General features: G+C 59.6%; 1 protein-coding gene across 1 annotated transcript in view; it reads right to left on the bottom strand.

The window, feature by feature from the left end:
* The window catches only part of CSPG4 (chondroitin sulfate proteoglycan 4), a 35193-nt gene that overhangs the window by 16431 nt on the left and 9100 nt on the right, over nt 1–9662 (bottom strand). The window lies entirely within an intron of this gene.

Genomic DNA, 9662 nt, shown 5'->3' with positions numbered 1-9662 from the left:
AGCCGCACGGGTCTCCTATGTGGTACTGCCTCGTCACCTGCCTGGTCCTGGCACCAGAAGGCACGGCCTCACCTGTGTCCAGCCCAGACCTGGCTCCACAGGATGCCAGACCCAGCCGTTCCAGGCAACGCAGGTCCCCTCCTCAGCGGTTTCCGGAGCCAGGGGCCTCCGCCAGCTCTGACTCTCCTCCCCTGGCCCCTGGAGGGGCCACTCTGGGTCTAGTCCCTCTCTGGCCTAAAGGAAAACCATCCCTCACTGTGTCACCTGGCCTGGTGATCACAGCCCCCTGGAAATGGAGTTCCAGGAGAACCATTCCTACTTCATTAAAAAAATTTTTTTAATGTTTATTTTTTAGAGAGAGAGAGAGAGTGAGAGAGAGAGAGCAGGGGAAGGGCAGAGAGAGACACACACAGAATCTGAAGCAGGCTCCGGGCTCTGAGATGTCAGCCCAGAGCCCGACGTAGGGCTTGAACTCACAAACCATGAGACCATGACCTGAGCCGAAGTCAGATGCTCAACCGACTGAGCCACCCAGGCACCCCGAACCATTCCTACTTCAAACTGATCCCTGCTCACGTTCCTTTCACGAAAAGCCCCATGCTTTGGGCAGCGCCTTCCATGCCATGACCTCCCTCTGTGGGTGGGCTGGGGCCATGGCTTGGGCCTGGTGTGGTGCCCACCCATCTCCGCTTCTCTCCCAGGCCATGCTCCCAGCTGTCTTTGGGAGCGGATGTGGCAGCCCGTCAGCTTGAGTCCACCAAGCAGCAAAGGCTCTGAGGCCAGATGGAGACCATGTGCAGTGCTGGACCCCAAATGGGCCAAACAACTTCCTCATCATCCATATTGCTTCCTGCTGCAGAGCCATCGATAGTCCCTGGTGGGTGCTCACATCTGTCCCTACTGTCTCCACCGTGGCTGGGGACAACGGCCGACTTCTCCGAGCCTGGGTCTGTCTAAGGACAAGGCCTGGGAGGGGCTGAAGGTTTGGAGAGCAGGCCAGAGGGCCTCTCAAGTTCATATGGCCTAAGCAGGCCATATATAGGGTTTCCCAAGGTCAGTGGTCATGGTGCAGGCAGGGCCCCTTTTGTCCCACACTGGGGTACCTCCTCTTTTTAAGCCGCCACCTCCTCCAGACAGCTTCCCAAAGTTAGCCTCCCTTGACCTCCGACCAGCTGCGACAATTTCTGGTTTATTCCTTTTGCAGAGATCAGGGCCAAATATAACTTTGACTCTGTCCCCAGACGTCCAGGGTTAGGGAAGGCAGGGAATGGGTTACAAAGAGGATTCATCTCTGTTGAGCTTCCCTTCAACCCTGTGTGAGCGAGTAAAGGCTCATGGCCTTGATGGGGATGACCTGGCACCCGCCCACACACGTGCCCCTGGCCAGCCTGCGCAGCTGACGTGGGCCAGAGGCCGTGGCATCGGTCGCTGGAGGAGGCCGGACGGATGTCCAAGGATGACAATGCTCTTCCCCCTGGGCTCAGTGGAAACCCCTTCCGTCAGCCCCCTCTTGCCAGCACTTGCTGGAAATGCCAGAACTTGTCTGAGGGGGTGAAAGGCATCAGATGAGAACCGCACACCCCAGCAGGCCCAGCAGGCCTTGGTGCCGGGCCGGGGCGCAGACCAGGGAACTGACGGGGGCAGACACCTTCAGGGGCACCATATCTACAAAGATGTTGGTTCTTAAGGACAGAGTGCAGGGCACTAAACCGAGGGCAGCGGCAAGGACGGTGGGGGCACTGGCCCCTGAGGGATGGAGCCATTCCCCTGGTGGGCTGGAGCTCTCAGCGGCTGCCAGGAGCTGACTGTTACATTTTCAGGATTTTTGCAAGCCAGGTGAGCTTGCCCGGTGGGAATATTTATACCACGGAAAGAGGCCAACGGTACAAGCCAGGGTTCCCTCTCCCAGAAAGCTAAACAGGCACCTGCTTGCCGTGCACGGGGAAGGGGTCCGTCTCCCTCCCCTGAGTGGGGGTGAGCTCATACACCCATCCACGTTCCCTTTTGTTGAGGGTGGATGTGGGGACATGGTCATGGTCAGGGCCTGCACCAGGCAGGAAGTGAGGTAGTTGGTTGGCTCTAACCACTGAACCACCTGCCTTCAGCCCCCTCCCAGAAGGGGAGTGCGGCAGCCTGTTTGGCCTGGTTCTCCAGGCCAGAGTGGGAGGGCGGCAGGAAGTAGAGGTACTTTCCAGAGAGCTGGGGTCTGAATGAGCCTATTGAGGGGCTGGGCCCTGCTGTTTCCTGTGGGGCTGGGCAGGGCAGCGCTCACACAAGCTGCCTTGTGCTGCTGGAAGCACACAGGCCAGGCAGCCCCCCTCGCCCCAACCGAGGCCTCTGAGGTCTCGCTGGCCAGGGCTCTGGAAACTCTGACATTGCCATTCCCCCCACCTCCTGGTCTCCTTCTGCTGCCCCTTATCGCCTCTGAAGGGCCGCGGTTGCAAGAACCCAGAATCCCTATCCTGGGAGACAGTTGGAGAGGGGCTGTGAATGAAGAGGCAGTGCGGGATAAAGAAGTGGGTCAGGAGTCAATCCCAGAGGGCTTCCTTGGGGAGGTGAGGGTGGTGTAGAGGAGGAGAGAGGGAGAGGAATGGGTGGCTTCAAAGGGCAGCAAGATGGAGCGAGAGGCTGGCAGCGGGAATGTACAGACTCTGGGACAGCTGAAGACAGAAGAGTCGAGGGCAAAGTAGCAAGGGCCAGACTCTGTGGCCTGACTGGGGCCCCAGGGCAGTCGGGGAAGAGGGAAAGCATCGGCGCTGCTTGGAGGCTTGCCCTTGACTTTCCTGGGTCAAGAAGATCCGTGATTCATCAAACACCAGTTCAGGCTTGTAGCAGCTGTGTGGGCTGCCCTCTGGGCCAGGAGAAGGGGCCAAATCGACCTCAATTCTGTAAAATGGGCCCTCCTTCCAGTCCCTCCTCCTGTCGGTGGGGATTCCTCTATTCCCTTTCTGGTCTGGGGGCCTGCTCTCAGATGTGGGTATGCAGAGGGTTAATGGTGTGGGCTGCCTGGGTGGTGCCAAGCCTTCAGCATGGGTGGGGGGCATGGTGCCCCAAGGGGCCTGGGGGATAAGTGGGAGGGGCAGGAAGAATGCCACACGTCTGGGTTTCTCTACCTGAAAGACGGTAGGTGGGTGGGTGTCCAGGACGACAGAGACGTCTACTTACGTGTGTTCCAGTGCGTGGGTGGCTGGGGGTGTGTCTGGGGTTTGCATAAGGCTGTGTGTTTGTGCATGTGTGCGCGTGTGGGCCGGGAGCTGTCAGCACAGAGCAGCGATTGTGCCCAGGCCTGTCCTGCCCCTCGGCGCTGCCCGCCGTGACTAGGCTGGGCCTGGCTCCATGAAAGGGGCCGTGTGCTCCTGGAGGGTCCCCGCCCCACCACCCGGCCCCCGTCCATCCATCCCAAAGGTTTGCCGAAGGTGGAGCTTCCCACAGCTTCCCACCCTTCCTGCCCACGGACAGGGTGCTTCTGTCTGGGCCAAGGCAGAGTGGCTTCATCCCTCTTCCTGAGACGGGGGCTGGGGGCACAGAAAGAGCCTGTCTTTCCCCCCAACCCCTTCTCAGATGGGGAGACGAAGCTTGGGCCAACGTCCCCCAGAAAGCCACCCTCTGGCAGCGCGCAGGGGGTCCTGCATCTCCTGCCTCCCAGGGGGCACCCCGAGCATGTTCATGGATGGGGACCTGAGTCCTGCCTCTGGACGCCCGAGGCATGAGGCTTAGTTCCCTCATGATGCTCTATCCTCACCTGTCAGCGGGCTCCAGGACACGGGGTCACCGTGTGGGGAGTATCTGCCTCTCAGGCTCCCACCGCGCTCTCCCAGGTTGGCCAGGGGCAGGGCCTCAAGCATGGGCCTTTTGTCCAGGCAACTGGGGGAGGCAGTTGCTGCAGACCTTGAGCCTTCTGAGTCTTCAAAACCCCTGGAGCTAACCAGACCGTCTCTCTTTCTTCTCTCCCTAATCTCCTTTGTCTTGGCCATTTAGCCACCTTGCTGCCTGTCTGTCTCTGCCTCTCCCTGTCTTTCTTTGCCTTTGGCTCTCTTTCCCATGCCCCATCCTGGCTGCAGCTGAGAGCAACACCCTTGTCCCAGTTTAGAGAGCTAGGCCTGGGGCCTCTTGCCTCCTCAGGGCTGGGCCCCCCAATCCTTGGGTGATGGGTTCCACAGTATCAAAGTTCTCTGCTACTTTAGCATGCAGTGGGATGCTTGGTTTTCCCTTTCCAGACGGACAGACAGAGGCCCCGGAGGAGAAGCAACTTGACAGAGAAGCAGAAAGCCTGCAATTCTTGGCCCAGCCACCTGTCTGAGCCCCACCCATCCAGGCACCCCCACCCCCCCCACCCTGCTCGCAGGCAATCAGTCCCTGTGTGCCCCACTCCCAGCACATTCCTGGTCGCCTAGGGGCAGCCGGGCAGCCCTACAGCCGACGTGCGTCATGGGCAGCCTCGGCAGCATTCCTGGGTGTCTGCTGCCGCCTGACTTTATAAGGGAGGAAGTTTGGGAGTCAGAGCTGCTGGGCAGAATGGCCAGTGGGGCGTGCCTAGGGCCTGGGGCAAAGGTGGGCAGTGGGAGACCTGGACATGCGTATGCTGGGAGGTATGCCCGGCGGTACTGAGATGGAGCAGGAGGTGAGAGATGGATGGGGACGAAAGGGGATCCATATTCATTCATTCATTCATTCATTCATTCATTCATTCTCAAACACAGTAATGCAGCAATGGAAAAGAAGAACTAATCTGGGGGAGACAGAAAGCACGAGAAAGATTTTAAATCCTTCTCCACAAAAACTGAACTTGGGGGTCCAGACAGAGGCCTAAAGAAGGAGATGAAGGAGGAGAAACCAAGAGACACACAGAAGGCTGGCTGTTGGAGCAAGCCTGCAGCTGTAGCCAGGGGTGAGGAGAGTGAGGAGGGGGCACCGCCAGCCAGTTGGGGAGGGGAAGGGGTCCTGCTTTCCGGCCAAGTCAGACTTCTTCACCAAAGCAGGCAGGGGTGAGGCTGGGAGAATCCTTCTGAGGAGTCGGAGGTGGGCCGTGGGGCAGTGCCCTAGGAGGACCAAGGCAGGAATGAAGGGCTCTCTGTCTCCCCTGTGGGTGTATATGTGGGTGGCCCGGTGTGCAGGGATGGGCCAGGAGCCCTGCCCCAGCAGCTGGGCCCTCCCGGAGGTCACCCAGGTCCTCCAGAGCTCAGGCCAGATCCCTTCCTCTTGTGCCTCCAAAGGGTGTGCTTTTTCTTTACCAGCTTTCCGCCCCCAAGCCAGGGCACTCCTGAGGAGGCTGGGAAGGGTGGGAACTAGTTAAGAACCAGAGCAACGGACCCCAGGGCCATTGGGGCCCCCTCCCATGTCAGAGCTGGGAAAGCAATGCCGTGTGCTGATGCTCAGTCCCAGAGAGCATCCAAGGCCACAGTGGGAGGCACATAGCCATGAACATGACTGAGTGCAGGTCAGTGCCACGTATCACGGCATACAGAGGGGAGTGTGGGGCAGGTGAGGATGCGGTGCGGTGGGTCAGGTCTGGCTTCAGATATTGGACATGACCGTTCCTGGCTGTACCTGACACTGCTGACCCAGTGTCAGCCCCCGCCTCAGCACGTCCCAAGGCTCGGCCCTTTCAATGGAGCTATCACCTTCCCCTAAGCCTGTCACCTCTGAAAGTAACAAGGGGCAAGGCTACAGGGAAAGACTTCAGGTCAGACCAAAGGGACAATGTAACCTGATCAAGGTGGTGACAATGGGGTCACAAAAGCCACACCCAGACGCTTACTACCTGCCAGGGCTAGCTGGCTGGAGACTGGCACGCGCAGACTCACAGCCTCACCGCTCTGCCTCTCCTGCCTCCCTGCCTCCAGCCTCGGTGACCCCAAGGCCACCCCAGAGGCCTGCTGACCACCTGCTCCTCTCTCATCCCACGAGCGCCCATAGGAACAACAGTGTTTCAGTTCAAAGTCACGCGGAACTTTAACAAGTAGCTGTTCCTCTTGGCAGATGGTAGCTTCCCAGTAGAATGTGGGACGCCAGACTGTGTGCTCACGGCAACGGCCTCCTCGCCTAATACTACGGAGACCTCTGCCAGGGTCAACGTGGGCCCATTCCAGTATATTCCAAGAACTCTGGACCCACAAGATTCACCGTCAGGGCACTTGACCTTCTGTTTGGTTGCAAGGTCAAGGAGGCCAGGGCAGGACCACAGTTTCCTCAACTATTGGCTGAGTCCTGACCCTGGTCACTGGCCTCAGCTACTCATCCTCTAACCAAGAGGCCACCCAGGCCAAGGGGCATATATGTATACACACACACACACACACACACACGCATACACACACACACACACGGGAACATTTCCAATTTAGGGAGCTCCTCTAGAAGGTAGGGACCCTGGGACTGGTGGATAGGCGATGCTAAGCTTGGTCCATAGACACTGACAGGGGCCGGGCAGGGCTGGTACCCTGGGCTCCAGGCCACATGTCCCAACCCCAGGGCCGTGTGCGGCACAGAGGAAGTGGGAGGGAAAATGAGAGGTTTGCTGGAAGCGGCATCTCACAGTCCACCCAGGCTGGTGGGCTGGGTGGGGAGGAAGCAGGGCCTCAATGGCATCTTTGTTGGAAGCCCGTTGCTTCCCTTGCCTGAGGCACAGAGGGGTGGGGCTGCTGTGGTGTGGAGCGATGCTCAGAGGCTTTTCCTTGCCTTATAATTTTCCTCCTTGTGCAGGGAGACGCCTGGATTTCCAGGCCTTCTTCCACATTTCCTTTCCCCAGCTTTCCTGGCCCTGGGAGGTGGGGTGGGGGGCCCCTCCTCTTAGAGGGCCCAGGCCGAGGTGGGGGTCTGGCAGGGAAGAGACAGAGCCAGGGACCCTCCTCACCTGGCATTGGGCCTGCTCTACAGCCCCTTCCCCCCACAGGGTCTCCTCCCATTTTACCGGTGAGGAAACTGAGGCTCAAAAAGGCACCGCCTGTGCTCAGGCGTAAGGAGGAGCAGCGGCAGAGCTGGATGTGAGCCCCTGTGCTCATGCGTGGCTCTGGAGCTGGGTGTTTGTGGTATCAGGGAGGGGTGTGTGGACACAGAAGCAGTGGGGGGTTATTGTTGCGTGTGAATCGGAAGTGGGGCAGCAGGAGGAGGGTGTGAGAGCTGGCCCCTTGCCTGGGGAAGACACACTTTTTCCCTTCCTGTCTTCAGGGTCTCCTGAGGTTGGGGGGAGCGAAGAAAGGAGGGGAGAGCATCTGCTTTCCATGGCTGGTTTGGCAGCTGGCCTCTCCTGGCATGGCTGGACATGGGTCCGGGTCCGGGTCCGGGGCTGGCTGGATCAGGGAGGGATCTTCCTGGCTGGCTGAGGATGGCACGTTCCAAAAGCCAGTGATAAGTGCCAGCCATGCCCACTGGGGTCTTAGAGGCCAGGGAAGAGGGTGGAGAGGCAAGGAGCCTGGCCCCAGGGGCTGTGGGGCCGCCCCCTCTCTTGGGCTGAATCCAGAGCCAGGAAGCATGTAGAAGCCTATTGCTCATCTCTGAACTCCCCTTCAGCTCTGGGATGAGAAACCGTTAAGGGTAAGGCCCTTGGGGAGGTGCCCTGGGGCTTCCCCGAGCCTGGCAGACCGGGCTTGGAGACAGTGAGTGTGAGAGCTGGGAAGGGGGGTTAGCGGAAGCGATGACTGTTGGTCTGGACACAGGCCTGGACCAATCTGGCCCAGCTTGTGCTCAAGAGCATGTGCCTTGGAGAAGCCACCCCTCCTTCTGCCTTAGTTCCCCCATCTGACAAATGGGGAAGAAAGGTGGGGTGGTCCCACAGACGGAAGTCTTGTGTCCAGGAGACTGGGGGGCAGGGGCTTGGGATGGGGATCCCCACGCTCCACCTCCTAGCCAAGGCAGCGATGCTCTTTGCTTCAGTTTTCCCATCTGTGCAGCCTGGATGGGTAGACCGACGAAAACCTGGCTTGCCCAGCCCAGCTCAGCAGGAAGTGGCTGATAGAGAGGTGTGGTCACCACAGCGGGTACAGTGGAGCCACTTCTGGCCTCAGAGGCCAGGTTGGAAGGTCCCCTGCCCACCAGGGGCCATCTGCCATCCAGAGGCCCATGATGCATGTGCTGATGGAGGAAACATCAGCACGTAAGGGAGGATAAGGATCACATGGAGGTGGCACTTGGCCCATATGGTGGATTTTCTATCATGCCAAGGTAACAATAGACAGGCAGAGTGGCAAGCTTCCCGCACGGGCAGGAGGCCTGCAGGAGGGTGTGGCCTGGGAGGGTGGACCAGGAAACCTCAGAGTCCTTGCTAATGGCCTCTGCAGGGTCCCTCTGAGATCCTTAGCCTGAGAAGTCTCCCCATGGGCAGGCCTAACTCCTCTTGGCATAGGTTCCTGCCGATCGCTCCGCACTAGCCAGGCCTCGGACCCTTCCAGACTGCCAGCACCGCTGAGCCCCTGTGCTCTATCTAGCCTGCCTCCTCTGCCCCGGCCTCAGGCACTGGCTCTTGGCTGTGGTACCCACATCTCTGTTTCCAGCCCCAACTCTCCAGGGCTCTGGGCCCACCTGCCAATGCCTCGGAGGTGTCTGAACCAGACACAGCCATAGGGAGCTAGAGCCCCGAGCCCACCCATCTCAAGCCAGACTCAGCATAATCTGTTCCCAACCTGCCTTCCTTCCAGAGAAGCCTCACCACCCACCCACGGCTGGGAGGAAATCTGAAAGTCTTTCTGGACATTCTCCCTCCTCTTTCCCCATGTTCCAACCATCTTGCCCCTAAATTCTCTTTCAATTCATCTCCCCCTCTTGCTCTTCTGTGCCATCCCACAAGGCAGATGGTCACCATCCCTTTCTGGCTCAATGGACTTCCTGCCTTGGGTTGCTAATAGCAGCTGCAATTAACCCAAACTGAATGCCACTTTGTCACCTTCTCTTGTCTGGAAGCCTTTGATGGCTCCTCATGGCCCCGAGATCAAGCCGCAACCCTAGCACGCCACGGAAGGTGCTGGGTGACCTGGCCCCAGTCCTACCAGGTTCTCCTGTTCACCTCCCTCGAATACCCCACAGGCCAGCCTCCCTAGACCTTGGGCTGTTTTCCATCCACAACTGACAGGTTCCCCACTCCCAGCCTTTGCTCTAGCTGGGCCTCCTGCCTGGCCAGCTCGGCTCTCCTCCCTGCCTGGGGAATGCCCCCCTGCTCCTTCCGACAGGACAGGAAGTCTTCCCCTCCCTCCCCCACAGCCCCAAGTTCCCTCTCTGGAAAGACACTCAGCTGTGGCTTGGGGCGCTGTGCTGCCGTGGCCTCTCTGTTCACACCGTGTGTCTCAGGAACAAGACTGGGCGCTGCTTGGTGAAGGGAGATGGGAAGCGGGGGGAGGCGCCCAATGTGGCCAGAGGGGCAGCCGCAGGGGCTGCGTCCCAGCTCTTACCCCACCTTGTCTCACCTCCCGGCCTCTCTTCAGTCTTCCTCGCCCTCCAGGGCTCCAGGGCCCAGGCAGGGGCGAGGCGGGGACCGGCCCAGCCAGGGAGTGCTTTTCTGGGCCTGTGGTGACAGAGTCTGGGGCTTGTTTTTAGAGAAAATAGCATCCGAGCCCCTATTTATAGCTGGAGGCCATGGCCACAGACAGGAGGTGCCTGGGGCTGAGGCTGTGCAGGCTTGCTCAGGCGGGGCTGGGGGAGGGGCCATTCCCAGGCCCCCTGCCCCCCCCCCC

The sequence above is a fragment of the Crocuta crocuta genome, unplaced genomic scaffold, assembly GCF_008692635.1.
Source record: "Crocuta crocuta isolate KB4526 unplaced genomic scaffold, BGI_CrCroc_1.0 scaffold310, whole genome shotgun sequence".
NCBI classification, from domain to species: domain Eukaryota; kingdom Metazoa; phylum Chordata; class Mammalia; order Carnivora; family Hyaenidae; genus Crocuta; species Crocuta crocuta.
The sequence above is the reverse complement of the archived record's forward strand: the minus strand, read 5'-3'. Positions and strand labels throughout refer to the sequence as shown.